Source organism: Chanodichthys erythropterus, unplaced genomic scaffold (assembly GCF_024489055.1).
Source record: "Chanodichthys erythropterus isolate Z2021 unplaced genomic scaffold, ASM2448905v1 ctg001720_np12, whole genome shotgun sequence".
NCBI classification, from domain to species: Eukaryota; Metazoa; Chordata; class Actinopteri; order Cypriniformes; family Xenocyprididae; genus Chanodichthys; species Chanodichthys erythropterus.
The window spans coordinates 125,329-141,486 of NW_027125675.1; positions in this window are offsets into that span (position 1 = coordinate 125,329).

The following is a 16,158-nucleotide window of genomic DNA, read 5'->3' on the forward strand; positions in this document are numbered from 1 at the left end:
ATGCAGACGTTATAACACATTTCCTGTTTCCTTTTTCTCGCCATAAATTCGTTGCCTCGCCACGGCCAAACCGTTCGAGATATCAAAAATCCGCTGGCAATTTTTAATCATCAGTGTCTTGACTTCATGCTGACCGAGTTTGGTGGCGATCGGATTAATCGTCTAGGAGGAGTATATCAAATTCCAGAGCATGCGTTTTTCAAACAACCCTTAATAGCTGACTTCCTGTTGGCGTGGCGATTAACTAAGAGCGCGAAAGTTGTTCGGCCCGATGAGGTCTATATGTGTACCGAGTTTCATACTAATACGTGCAAGCATGTTTAATATATGGACCAAATTTTCAGACTTTTTTCAAGGGGGCGCTGTCGAGCCCCCCTGCCACGCCCGGGTACCAGCCTCTCCGGCGTCCTAATGGCCGCGGATTCCAATGTGTGTGCCAATTTTCAAGAGTTTTTGAGCATGTTAAGGCCCCCAAAAAGCCCCGGAAGACGGAAAAAAAAAATAAAATATAGCTGCGAGCAGCGATGGCGGGCCCAAGCCCGGTGGCACCGCCACCCCGGTGGCTTCAGGGCAACTGTGCACAGCGGGCAATAGGCACTTAAAACGGTTAAACATCAAAGGACTATGTCAAATTCACTCCACATTTACTGCACTACAAGGTGCCGCTATATAGCCCCTCCTCCCTGCCCATTTTCAGAGGATTACATGTGCCAAGTTTTAACATTATTCTGATGAATTTTGAAGCAAATCAGGTAAAAATAAGAGGGTGATCTCAATGTATGCTGAAAGTGACACATTTTCTGCTTCCAGTTGGTGGCGCTATGACTTTGAATCACAATAGTCACATCCATGTGATCAGCCTTGTACAACGAAGACTAAGCCGAAGTTTCATCAAAATCAATTAATGTATGCAGAAGTTATAACACTTTGTTTCCTTTTCTTGCCATAAATTCGTTGCCTCGCCACGGCCAGACCGTTTGAGATATCCAAAATCCGTTTGCAATTAAACAACTTCAATGTGTTAGCAACAAGTTAAAAAAAGCTTGGTGTAAATTGGATAAACCCTGTAGGAGTAGTAGTATAAAATTCATAGCCTGTTTTTTCAAAAAATTAACATTCAAACCAAAATAGCTGACTTCCTGTTGGTCGGAGCTAATGAATGTAAATTAGAAAATTGTCCGGCTTGATGAGAATAATATGTGTACCGAGTTTGGTGACTGTAGGAAAAACTAAACCCCCACTTTTGTCAAAAGGTGGCGCTACTGAGCCCCTCCACCACGCCCATTTCTATGGCTTTGTCCATGTCTACTGGTTGACAATATTGATGTGTGTGTCGAGTTTCATGCAATTTGAAGCATGTTAAGAGCCTCAAAAACACTCAAGAATATTATTACAGTTTGACCTGTTGCCATGGCAACAATATTTCAAATATCAAAAATCCTGTCATAGGTCTACATCTGCTGTGTATTGACATTACACTGATGAAGTTTGAAGCAAATCAGGTAAAAATAAGAGGGTGATCTCAAAGCATTTTAAAAGTGATACACTTCTTGCTGCCATTTGGTGGCGCTATAACTTTGACTCACAATAGTTACATCCATGTGATCAGACTACTACAACCAACACACTCCTGAAGTTTCATAAACATCAATCAATGTATGCAGAAGTTATAACACATTTCCTGTTTCCCTTTTCTCGCCATAAATTCGTTGCCTCGCCACGGCCAAACCGTTTGAGATATCCAAAATCCGTTTGCAATTAAACAACTTCAATGTGTTCGCAACAAGTTAAAAAAAGCTTGGTGTAAATTGGATAAACCCTGTAGGAGTAGTAGTATAAAATTCATAGCCTGTTTTTTCAAAAAATTAACATTCAAACCAAAATAGCTGACTTCCTGTTGGTCGGAGCTAATGAATGTAAATTAGAAAATTGTCCGGCTTGATGAGAATAATATGTGTACCGAGTTTGGTGACTGTAGGAAAAACTAACCCCCACTTTTGTCAAAAGGTGGCGCTACTGAGCCCCTCCACCACGCCCATTTCTATGGCTTTGTCCATGTGTACTGGTTGACAATATTGATGTGTGTGTCGAGTTTCATGCAATTTGAAGCATGTTAAGAGCCTCAAAAACACTCAAGAATATTATTACAGTTTGACCTGTTGCCATGGCAACAATATTTCAAATATCAAAAATCCTGTCATAGGTCTACATCTGCTGTGTATTGACATTACACTGATGAAGTTTGAAGCAAATCAGGTAAAAATAAGAGGGTGATCTCAAAACATTTCAAAAAGTGATACACTTCCTGCTGCCAGTTGGTGGCGCTATAACTTTGACTCACAATAGTCACATCCATGTGATCAGACTCCTATAACGAACACACTCGTGAAGTTTCATAAAGATCAATATATGTATTAAGACGTTATAACACATTTCCTGTTTCCTTTTTCTCGCCATAAATTTGTTGCCTCGCCACGGCCAAACCGTTCGAGATATCAAAAATCCCCTGGCAATTTTTAATCATCAGTGTCTTGACTTCATGCTGACCGAGTTTGGTGGCGATCGGATTAATCGTCTAGGAGGAGTATATCAAATTCCAGAGCATGCGTTTTTCAAACAACCCTTAATAGCTGACTTCCTGTTGGCGTGGCGATTAACTTAGAGCGCGAAAGTTGTTCGGCCCGATGAGGTCTATATGTGTACTGAGTTTCATACTAATACGTGCAAGCATGTTTAATATATGGACCAAATTTTCAGACTTTTTTCAAGGGGGCGCTGTCGAGCCCCCCTGCCACGCCCGGGTACCAGCCTCTCCGGCGTCCTAATGGCCGCAGATTCCAATGTGTGTGCCAATTTTCAAGAGTTTTTGAGCATGTTAAGGCCCCCAAAAAGCCCCGGAAGACGGAAAAAAAAAAAAAAAATAATAATAATAATAATAAATATAGCTGCGAGCAGCGATGGCGGGCCCAAGCCCGGTGGCACCGCCACCCCGGTGGCTTCAGGGCAACTGTGCACAGCGGGCAATAGGCACTTAAAACGGTTAAACATCAAAGGACTATGTCAAATTCACTCCACATTTACTGCACTACAAGGTGCCGTTATAGAGCCCCTCCTCCCTGCCCATTTTCAAAGGATTACATGTGCCAAGTTTTAACATTATTCTGATGAATTTTTAAGCAAATCAGGTAAAAATAAGAGGGTGATCTCAATGTATGCTGAAAGTGACACATTTTCTGCTTCCAGTTGGTGGCGCTATGACTTTGAATCACAATAGTCAAATCCATGTGATCAGCCTTGTACAACGAAGACTAAGCCAAAGTTTCATCAAAATCAATTAATGTATGCAGAAGTTATAACACTTTGTTTCCCTTTTCTTGCCATAAATTCGTTGCCTCGCCACGGCCAAACCGTTTGAGATATCCAAAATCCGTTTGCAATTAAACAACTTCAATGTGTTAGCAACAAGTTAAAAAAAGCTTGGTGTAAATTGGATAAACCCTGTAGGAGTAGTAGTATAAAATTCATAGCCTGTTTTTTCAAAAAAATTACATTCAAACCAAAATAGCCAACTTCCTGTTGGTCGGAGCTAATGAATGTAAATTAGAAAATTGTCCGGCTTGATGAGAATAATATGTGTACCGAGTTTGGTGACTGTAGGAAAAACTAACCTCCCCACTTTTGTCAAAAGGTGGCGCTACTGAGCCCCTCCACCACGCCCATTTCTATGGCTTTGTCCATGTCTACTGGTTGACAATATTGATGTGTGTGTCGAGTTTCATGCAATTTGAAGCATGTTAAGAGCCTCAAAAACACTCAAGAATATTATTACAGTTTGACCTGTTGCCATGGCAACAATATTTCAAATATCAAAAATCCTGTCATAGGTCTACATCTGCTGTGTATTGACATTACACTGATGAAGTTTGAAGCAAATCAGGTAAAAATAAGAGGGTGATCTCAAAGCATTTTAAAAGTGATACACTTCTTGCTGCCATTCGGTGGCGCTATAACTTTGACTCACAATAGTTACATCCATGTGATCAGACTACTACAACCAACACACTCCTGAAGTTTCATAAACATCAATCAATGTATGCAGAAGTTATAACACATTTCCTGTTTCCCTTTTCGCGCCATAAATTCGTTGCCTCGCCACGGCCAAACCGTTCGAGATATCAAAAATCCCCTGGCAATTTTTAATCATCAGTGTCTTGACTTCATGCTGACCGAGTTTGGTGGCGATCGGATTAATCGTCTAGGAGGAGTATATCAAATTCCAGAGCATGCGTTTTTCAAACAACCCTTAATAGCTGACTTCCTGTTGGCGTGGCGATTAACTTAGAGCGCGAAAGTTGTTCGGCCCGATGAGGTCTATATGTGTACCGAGTTTCATACTAATACGTGCAAGCATGTTTAATATATGGACCAAATTTTCAGACTTTTTTCAAGGGGGCGCTGTCGAGCCCCCCTGCCACGCCCAGGTACCAGCCTCTCCGGCGTCCTAATGGCCGCGGATTCCAATGTGTGTGCCAATTTTCAAGAGTTTTTGAGCATGTTAAGGCCCCCAAAAAGCCCCGGAAGACGAAAAAAAAAAAAAAAAAAAAAAAAAAAATATAATAATCCTTAGAAGAACAAGAGGGCCCTGCGCGAATTTTCGCTTGGGCCCTAATAATAATAATAATCCTTAGAAGAACAAGAGGGCCCTGCGCGAATTTTCGCTTGGGCCCTAATAATCCTTAGAAGAACAAGAGGGCCCTGCGCGAATTTTCGCTTGGGCCCTAATAATAATCCTAAAGAAAACAAAAGGGCCTTCAGCCCCTTATAGGGCTTTGGCCCTAATAATCCTAAAGAAAAATATAGCTGCGAGCAGCGATGGCGGGCCCAAGCCCGGTGGCACCGCCACCCCGGTGGCTTCAGGGCAACTGTGCACAGCGGGCAATAGGCACTTAAAATGGTTAAACATCAAAGGACTATGTCAAATTCACTCCACATTTACTGCACTACAAGGTGCCGCTATAGAGCCCCTCCTCCCTGCCCATTTTCAAGGATTACATGTGCCAAGTTTTAACATTATTCTGATGAATTTTTAAGCAAATCAGGTAAAAATAAGAGGGTGATCTCAATGTATGCTGAAAGTGACACATTTTCTGCTTCCAGTTGGTGGCGCTATGACTTTGAATCACAATAGTCAAATCCATGTGATCAGCCTTGTACAACAAAGACTAAGCCAAAGTTTCATCAAAATCAATTAATGTATGCAGAAGTTATAACACTTTGTTTCCCTTTTCTTGCCATAAATTCGTTGCCTCGCCACGGCCAAACCGTTTGAGATATCCAAAATCCGTTTGCAATTAAACAACTTCAATGTGTTAGCAACAAGTTAAAAAAAGCTTGGTGTAAATTGGATAAACCCTGTAGGAGTAGTAGTATAAAATTCATAGCCTGTTTTTTCAAAAAATTAACATTCAAACAAAAATAGCCGACTTCCTGTTGGTTGGAGCTAATGAATGTAAATTAGAAAATTGTCCAGCTTGATGAGAACAATATGTGTACCGAGTTTGGTGACTGTAGGAAAAACTAACCCCCACTTTTGACAAAAGGTGGCGCTACTGAGCCCCTTCACCACGCCCATTTCTATGGCTTTGTCCATGTCTACTGGTTGACAATATTGATGTGTGTGTCGAGTTTCATGCAATTTGAAGCATGTTAAGAGCCTCAAAAACACTCAAGAATATTATTACAGTTTGACCTGTTGCCATGGCAACAATATTTCAAATATCAAAAATCCTGTCATAGGTCTACATCTGCTGTGTATTGACATTACACTGATGAAGTTTGAAGCAAATCAGGTAAAAATAAGAGGGTGATCTCAAAGCATTTCAAAAAGTGATACACTTCCTGCTGCCAGTTGGTGGTGCTATAACTTTGACTCACAATAGTCACATCCATGTGATCAGACTACTACAACTAACACACTCGTGAAGTTTCATAAAGATCAATATATGTATGCAGACGTTATAACACATTTCCTGTTTCCTTTTTCTCGCCATAAATTCGTTGCCTCGCCACGGCCAAACCGTTCGAGATATCAAAAATCCCCTGGCAATTTTTAATCATCAGTGTCTTGACTTCATGCTGACCGAGTTTGGTGGCGATCGGATTAATCGTCTAGGAGGAGTATATCAAATTCCAGAGCATGCGTTTTTCAAACAACCCTTAATAGCTGACTTCCTGTTGGCGTGGAATTTAACTTAGAGTACGAAAGTTGTTCGGCCCGATGAGGTCTATATGTGTACCGAGTTTCATACTAATACGTGCAAGCGTGTTTAATATATGGACCAAATTTTCAGACTTTTTTCAAGGGGGCGCTGTCGAGCCCCCCTGCCATGCCCGGATACCAGCCTCTGGGGCGTCCTAATGGCCGCGGATTCCAATGTGTGTGCCAATTTTCAAGAGTTTTTGTGCATGTTAAGGCCCCCAAAAAGCCCCGGAACACGGAAAAAAAAAAAAAAAAAAAAAAAAATCCTTAGAAGAACAAGAGGGCCCTGCGCGCTTAATTCGCTTGGGCCCTAATAATAATCCTTAGAAGAACAAGAGGGCCCTGCGCACTTAATTCGCTTGGGCCCTAATTAGAAAATTGTCCGGCTTGATGAGAACAATATGTGTACCGAGTTTGGTGACTGTAGGAAAAACTAACCCCCCCACTTTTGACAAAAGGTGGCGCTACTGAGCCCCTTCACCACGCCCATTTCTATGGCTTTGTCCATGTCTACTGGTTGACAATATTGATGTGTGTGTCGAGTTTCATGCAATTTGAAGCATGTTAAGAGCCTCAAAAACACTCAAGAACATTATTACAGTTTGACCTGTTGCCATGGCAACAATATTTCAAATATCAAAAATCCTGTCATAGGTCTACATCTGCTGTGTATTGACATTACACTGATGAAGTTTGAAGCAAATCAGGTAAAAATAAGAGGGTGATCTCAAAGCATTTTAAAAGTGATACACTTCTTGCTGCCATTTGGTGGCGCTATAACTTTGACTCACAATAGTTACATCCATGTGATCAGACTACTACAACCAACACACTCCTGAAGTTTCATAAACATCAATCAATGTATGCAGAAGTTATAACACATTTCCTGTTTCCCTTTTCTCGCCATAAATTCGTTGCCTCGCCACGGCCAAACCGTTTGAGATATCCAAAATCCGTTTGCAATTAAACAACTTCAATGTGTTCGCAACAAGTTAAAAAAAGCTTGGTGTAAATTGGATAAACCCTGTAGGAGTAGTAGTATAAAATTCATAGCCTGTTTTTTCAAAAAATTAACATTCAAACCAAAATAGCTGACTTCCTGTTGGTCGGAGCTAATGAATGTAAATTAGAAAATTGTCCGGCTTGATGAGAATAATATGTGTACCGAGTTTGGTGACTGTAGGAAAAACTAACCCCCACTTTTGTCAAAAGGTGGCGCTACTGAGCCCCTCCACCACGCCCATTTCTATGGCTTTGTCCATGTCTACTGGTTGACAATATTGATGTGTGTGTCGAGTTTCATGCAATTTGAAGCATGTTAAGAGCCTCAAAAACACTCAAGAATATTATTACAGTTTGACCTGTTGCCATGGCAACAATATTTCAAATATCAAAAATCCTGTCATAGGTCTACATCTGCTGTGTATTGACATTACACTGATGAAGTTTGAAGCAAATCAGGTAAAAATAACAGGGTGATCTCAAAACATTTCAAAAAGTAATACACTTCCTGCTGCCAGTTGGTGGCGCTATAACTTTGACTCACAATAGTCACATCCATGTGATCAGACTCCTATAACGAACACACTCGTGAAGTTTCATAAAGATCAATATATGTATTAAGACGTTATAACACATTTCCTGTTTCCTTTTTCTCGCCATAAATTCGTTGCCTCGCCACGGCCAAACCGTTCGAGATATCAAAAATCCCCTGGCAATTTTTAATCATCAGTGTCTTGACTTCATGCTGACCGAGTTTGGTGGCGATCGGATTAATCGTCTAGGAGGAGTATATCAAATTCCAGAGCATGCGTTTTTCAAACAACCCTTAATAGCTGACTTCCTGTTGGCGTGGCGATTAACTTAGAGCGCGAAAGTTGTTCGGCCCGATGAGGTCTATATGTGTACCGAGTTTCATACTAATACGTGCAAGCATGTTTAATATATGGACCAAATTTTCAGACTTTTTTCAAGGGGGCGCTGTCGAGCCCCCCTGCCACGCCCGGGTACCAGCCTCTCCGGCGTCCTAATGGCCGCGGATTCCAATGTGTGTGCCAATTTTCAAGAGTTTTTGAGCATGTTAAGGCCCCCAAAAAGCCCCGGAAGACGGAAAAAAAAAAAATATATATAGCTGCGAGCAGCGATGGCGGGCCCAAGCCCGGTGGCACCGCCACCCCGGTGGCTTCAGGGCAACTGTGCACAGCGGGCAATAGGCACTTAAAACGGTTAAACATCAAAGGACTATGTCAAATTCACTCCACATTTACTGCACTACAAGGTGCCGTTATAGAGCCCCTCCTCCCTGCCCATTTTCAAAGGATTACATGTGCCAAGTTTTAACATTATTCTGATGAATTTTGAAGCAAATCAGGTAAAAATAAGAGGGTGATCTCAATGTATGCTGAAAGTGACACATTTTCTGCTTCCAGTTGGTGGCGCTATGACTTTGAATCACAATAGTCAAATCCATGTGATCAGCCTTGTACAACGAAGACTAAGCCAAAGTTTCATCAAAATCAATTAATGTATGCAGAAGTTATAACACTTTGTTTCCCTTTTCTTGCCATAAATTCGTTGCCTCGCCACGGCCAAACCGTTTGAGATATCCAAAATCCGTTTGCAATTAAACAACTTCAATGTGTTAGCAACAAGTTAAAAAAAGCTTGGTGTAAATTGGATAAACCCTGTAGGAGTAGTAGTATAAAATTCATAGCCTGTTTTTTAAAAAATTAACATTCAAACCAAAATAGCTGACTTCCTGTTGGTCGGAGCTAATGAATGTAAATTAGAAAATTGTCCGGCTTGATGAGAACAATATGTGTACCGAGTTTGGTGACTGTAGGAAAAACTAACCCCCACTTTTGTCAAAAGGTAGCGCTACTGAGCCCCTCCACCACGCCCATTTCTATGGCTTTGTCCATGTCTACTGGTTGACAATATTGATGTGTGTGTCGAGTTTCATGCAATTTGAAGCATGTTAAGAGCCTCAAAAACACTCAAGAATATTATTACAGTTTGACCTGTTGCCATGGCAACAATATTTCAAATATCAAAAATCCTGTCATAGGTCTACATCTGCTGTGTATTGACATTACACTGATGAAGTTTGAAGCAAATCAGGTAAAAATAAGAGGGTGATCTCAAAACATTTCAAAAAGTGATACACTTCCTGCTGCCAGTTGGTGGCGCTATAACTTTGACTCACAATAGTCACATCCATGTGATCAGACTCCTATAACGAACACACTCGTGAAGTTTCATAAAGATCAATATATGTATTAAGACGTTATAACACATTTCCTGTTTCCTTTTTCTCGCCATAAATTCGTTGCCTCGCCACGGCCAAACCGTTCGAGATATCAAAAATCCCCTGGCAATTTTTAATCATCAGTGTCTTGACTTCATGCTGACCGAGTTTGGTGGCGATCGGATTAATCGTCTAGGAGGAGTATATCAAATTCCAGAGCATGCGTTTTTCAAACAACCCTTAATAGCTGACTTCCTGTTGGCGTGGCGATTAACTTAGAGCGCGAAAGTTGTTCGGCCCGATGAGGTCTATATGTGTACCGAGTTTCATACTAATACGTGCAAGCATGTTTAATATATGGACCAAATTTTCAGACTTTTTTCATGGGGGCGCTGTCGAGCAACCATGCCACGCCCGGGTACCAGCCTCTCCGGCGTCCTAATGGCCGCGGATTCCAATGTGTGTGCCAATTTTCAAGAGTTTTTGAGCATGTTAAGGCCCCCAAAAAGCCCCGGAAGACGGAAAAAAAAAAAATAAAAAAAAATAAATAAATAAATATAGCTGCGAGCAGCGATGGCGGGCCCAAGCCCGGTGGCACCGCCACCCCGGTGGCTTCAGGGCAACTGTGCACAGCGGGCAATAGGCACTTAAAACGGTTAAACATCAAAGGACTATGTCAAATTCACTCCACATTTACTGCACTACAAGGTGCCGTTATAGAGCCCCTCCTCCCTGCCCATTTTCAAAGGATTACATGTGCCAAGTTTTAACATTATTCTGATGAATTTTGAAGCAAATCAGGTAAAAATAAGAGGGTGATCTCAATGTATGCTGAAAGTGACACATTTTCTGCTTCCAGTTGGTGGCGCTATGACTTTGAATCACAATAGTCAAATCCATGTGATCAGCCTTGTACAACGAAGACTAAGCCAAAGTTTCATCAAAATCAATTAATGTATGCAGAAGTTATAACACTTTGTTTCCCTTTTCTTGCCATAAATTTGTTGCCTCGCCACGGCCAAACCGTTTGAGATATCCAAAATCTGTTTGCAATTAAACAACTTCAATGTGTTAGCAACAAGTTAAAAAAAGCTTGGTGTAAATTGGATAAACCCTGTAGGAGTAGTAGTATAAAATTCATAGCCTGTTTTTTCAAAAAATTAACATTCAAACCAAAATAGCTGACTTCCTGTTGGTCGGAGCTAATGAATGTAAATTAGAAAATTGTCCGGCTTGATGAGAATAATATGTGTACCGAGTTTGGTGACTGTAGGAAAAACTAACCCCCACTTTTGTCAAAAGGTGGCGCTACTGAGCCCCTCCACCACGCCCATTTCTATGGCTTTGTCCATGTCTACTGGTTGACAATATTGATGTGTGTGTCGAGTTTCATGCAATTTGAAGCATGTTAAGAGCCTCAAAAACACTCAAGAATATTATTACAGTTTGACCTGTTGCCATGGCAACAATATTTCAAATATCAAAAATCCTGTCATAGGTCTACATCTGCTGTGTATTGACATTACACTGATGAAGTTTGAAGCAAATCAGGTAAAAATAAGAGGGTGATCTCAAAGCATTTTAAAAGTGATACACTTCTTGCTGCCATTTGGTGGCGCTATAACTTTGACTCACAATAGTTACATCCATGTGATCAGACTACTACAACCAACACACTCCTGAAGTTTCATAAACATCAATCAATGTATGCAGAAGTTATAACACATTTCCTGTTTCCCTTTTCTCGCCATAAATTCGTTGCCTCGCCACGGCCAAACCGTTCGAGATATCAAAAATCCCCTGGCAATTTTTAATCATCAGTGTCTTGACTTCATGCTGACCGAGTTTGGTGGCGATCGGATTAATCGTCTAGGAGGAGTATATCAAATTCCAGAGCATGCGTTTTTCAAACAACCCTTAATAGCTGACTTCCTGTTGGCGTGGCGATTAACTTAGAGCGCGAAAGTTGTTCGGCCCGATGAGGTCTATATGTGTACCGAGTTTCATACTAATACGTGCAAGCATGTTTAATATATGGACCAAATTTTCAGACTTTTTTCAAGGGGGCGCTGTCGAGCCCCCCTGCCACGCCCAGGTACCAGCCTCTCCGGCGTCCTAATGGCCGCGGATTCCAATGTGTGTGCCAATTTTCAAGAGTTTTTGAGCATGTTAAGGCCCCCAAAAAGCCCCGGAAGACGGAAAAAAAAAAAAATAATAATAATAAATATAGCTGCGAGCAGCGATGGCGGGCCCAAGCCCGGTGGCACCGCCACCCCGGTGGCTTCAGGGCAACTGTGCATGACAGGCAATAGGCATTTAAAACAGTAAAACATCAAAGGACTATGTCAAATTCACTCCACATTTACTGCACTACAAGGTGCCGCTATAGAGCCCCTCCTCCCAGCTCATTTTCAAAGGTTTACATGTGCCAAGTTTTAACATTATTCTGATGAATTTTGAAGCAAACCAGGTAAAAATAAGAGGGTGATCTCAATGTATGCTGAAAGTGACACATTTTCTGCTTCCAGTTGGTGGCGCTATGACTTTGAATCACAATAGTCACATCCATGTGATCAGCCTTGTACAACGAAGACTAAACCGAAGTTTCATCAAAATCAATTAATGTATGCAAAAGTTATAACACTTTGTTTCCCTTTTCTTGCCATAAATTCGTTGCCTCGCCACGGCCAAACCGTTTGAGGTATCCAAAATCCGTTTGCAATCAAACAACTTCAATATGTTAGCAACAAGTTAAAAAAAGCTTGGTGTAAATTGGATAAACCCTGTAGGAGTAGTAGTATAAAATTCATAGCCTGTTTTTTCAAAAAATTAACATTAAAAAAAAATAGCCGACTTCCTGTTGGTCGGAGCTAAAGAATGTAAATTAGAAAATTGTCCGGCTTGGTGAGAACAATATGTGTACCGAGTTTGGTGACTGTAGGAAAAACTAACCCCCCCACTTTTGTCAAAAGGTGGCGCTACTGAGCCCCTCCACCACGCCCATTTCTATGGCTTTGTCCATGTCTACTGGTTGACAATATTGATGTGTGTGTCGAGTTTCATGCAATTTGAAGCATGTTAAGAGCCTCAAAAACACTCAAGAATATTATTACAGTTTGACCTGTTGCCATGGCAACAATACTTCAAATATCAAATATCCTGTCATAGGTCTACATCTGCTGTATATTAACATTACACTGATGAAGTTTGAAGCAAATCAGGTAAAAATAAGAGGGTGATCTCAAAGCATATCAAAAAGTGATACACTTCCTGCTGCCAGTTGGTGGCGCTATAACTTTGACTCACAATAGTCACATCCATGGGATCGGACTACTACAACCAACACACTTGTGAAGTTTCATAAAGATCAATATATGTATGCAGACGTTATAACACATTTCCTGTTTCCTTTTTCTCGCCATAAATTCGTTGCCTCGCCACGGCCAAACCGTTCGAGATATCAAAAATCCGCTGGCAATTTTTAATCATCAGTGTCTTGACTTCATGCTGACCGAGTTTGGTGGCGATCGGATTAATCGTCTAGGAGGAGTATATCAAATTCCAGAGCATGCGTTTTTCAAACAACCCTTAATAGCTGACTTCCTGTTGGCGTGGCGATTAACTAAGAGCGCGAAAGTTGTTCGGCCCGATGAGGTCTATATGTGTACCGAGTTTCATACTAATACGTGCAAGCATGTTTAATATATGGACCAAATTTTCAGACTTTTTTCAAGGGGGCGCTGTCGAGCCCCCCTGCCACGCCCGGGTACCAGCCTCTCCGGCGTCCTAATGGCCGCGGATTCCAATGTGTGTGCCAATTTTCAAGAGTTTTTGAGCATGTTAAGGCCCCCAAAAAGCCCCGGAAGACGGAAAAAAAAAATAAAATATAGCTGCGAGCAGCGATGGCGGGCCCAAGCCCGGTGGCACCGCCACCCCGGTGGCTTCAGGGCAACTGTGCACAGCGGGCAATAGGCACTTAAAACGGTTAAACATCAAAGGACTATGTCAAATTCACTCCACATTTACTGCACTACAAGGTGCCGCTATATAGCCCCTCCTCCCTGCCCATTTTCAGAGGATTACATGTGCCAAGTTTTAACATTATTCTGATGAATTTTGAAGCAAATCAGGTAAAAATAAGAGGGTGATCTCAATGTATGCTGAAAGTGACACATTTTCTGCTTCCAGTTGGTGGCGCTATGACTTTGAATCACAATAGTCACATCCATGTGATCAGCCTTGTACAACGAAGACTAAGCCGAAGTTTCATCAAAATCAATTAATGTATGCAGAAGTTATAACACTTTGTTTCCTTTTCTTGCCATAAATTCGTTGCCTCGCCACGGCCAGACCGTTTGAGATATCCAAAATCCGTTTGCAATTAAACAACTTCAATGTGTTAGCAACAAGTTAAAAAAAGCTTGGTGTAAATTGGATAAACCCTGTAGGAGTAGTAGTATAAAATTCATAGCCTGTTTTTTCAAAAAATTAACATTCAAACCAAAATAGCTGACTTCCTGTTGGTCGGAGCTAATGAATGTAAATTAGAAAATTGTCCGGCTTGATGAGAATAATATGTGTACCGAGTTTGGTGACTGTAGGAAAAACTAAACCCCCACTTTTGTCAAAAGGTGGCGCTACTGAGCCCCTCCACCACGCCCATTTCTATGGCTTTGTCCATGTCTACTGGTTGACAATATTGATGTGTGTGTCGAGTTTCATGCAATTTGAAGCATGTTAAGAGCCTCAAAAACACTCAAGAATATTATTACAGTTTGACCTGTTGCCATGGCAACAATATTTCAAATATCAAAAATCCTGTCATAGGTCTACATCTGCTGTGTATTGACATTACACTGATGAAGTTTGAAGCAAATCAGGTAAAAATAAGAGGGTGATCTCAAAGCATTTTAAAAGTGATACACTTCTTGCTGCCATTTGGTGGCGCTATAACTTTGACTCACAATAGTTACATCCATGTGATCAGACTACTACAACCAACACACTCCTGAAGTTTCATAAACATCAATCAATGTATGCAGAAGTTATAACACATTTCCTGTTTCCCTTTTCTCGCCATAAATTCGTTGCCTCGCCACGGCCAAACCGTTTGAGATATCCAAAATCCGTTTGCAATTTTTAATCAACTTCAATGTGTTCGCAACAAGTTAAAAAAGCTTGGTGTAAATTGGATAAACCCTGTAGGAGTAGTAGTATAAAATTCATAGCCTGTTTTTTCAAAAAATTAACATTCAAACCAAAATAGCTGACTTCCTGTTGGTCGGAGCTAATGAATGTAAATTAGAAAATTGTCCGGCTTGATGAGAATAATATGTGTACCGAGTTTGGTGACTGTAGGAAAAACTAACCCCCACTTTTGTCAAAAGGTGGCGCTACTGAGCCCCTCCACCACGCCCATTTCTATGGCTTTGTCCATGTGTACTGGTTGACAATATTGATGTGTGTGTCGAGTTTCATGCAATTTGAAGCATGTTAAGAGCCTCAAAAACACTCAAGAATATTATTACAGTTTGACCTGTTGCCATGGCAACAATATTTCAAATATCAAAAATCCTGTCATAGGTCTACATCTGCTGTGTATTGACATTACACTGATGAAGTTTGAAGCAAATCAGGTAAAAATAAGAGGGTGATCTCAAAACATTTCAAAAAGTGATACACTTCCTGCTGCCAGTTGGTGGCGCTATAACTTTGACTCACAATAGTCACATCCATGTGATCAGACTCCTATAACGAACACACTCGTGAAGTTTCATAAAGATCAATATATGTATTAAGACGTTATAACACATTTCCTGTTTCCTTTTTCTCGCCATAAATTCGTTGCCTCGCCACGGCCAAACCGTTCGAGATATCAAAAATCCCCTGGCAATTTTTAATCATCAGTGTCTTGACTTCATGCTGACCGAGTTTGGTGGCGATCGGATTAATCGTCTAGGAGGAGTATATCAAATTCCAGAGCATGCGTTTTTCAAACAACCCTTAATAGCTGACTTCCTGTTGGCGTGGCGATTAACTTAGAGCGCGAAAGTTGTTCGGCCCGATGAGGTCTATATGTGTACCGAGTTTCATACTAATACGTGCAAGCATGTTTAATATATGGACCAAATTTTCAGACTTTTTTCAAGGGGGCGCTGTCGAGCCCCCCTGCCACGCCCGGGTACCAGCCTCTCCGGCGTCCTAATGGCCGCGGATTCCAATGTGTGTGCCAATTTTCAAGAGTTTTTGAGCATGTTAAGGCCCCCAAAAAGCCCCGGAAGACGGAAAAAAAAAATATATATATAGCTGCGAGCAGCGATGGCGGGCCCAAGCCCGGTGGCACCGCCACCCCGGTGGCTTCAGGGCAACTGTGCACAGCGGGCAATAGGCACTTAAAACGGTTAAACATCAAAGGACTATGTCAAATTCACTCCACATTTACTGCACTACAAGGTGCCGTTATAGAGCCCCTCCTCCCTGCCCATTTTCAAAGGATTACATGTGCCAAGTTTTAACATTATTCTGATGAATTTTGAAGCAAATCAGGTAAAAATAAGAGGGTGATCTCAATGTATGCTGAAAGTGACACATTTTCTGCTTCCAGTTGGTGGCGCTATGACTTTGAATCACAATAGTCAAATCCATGTGATCA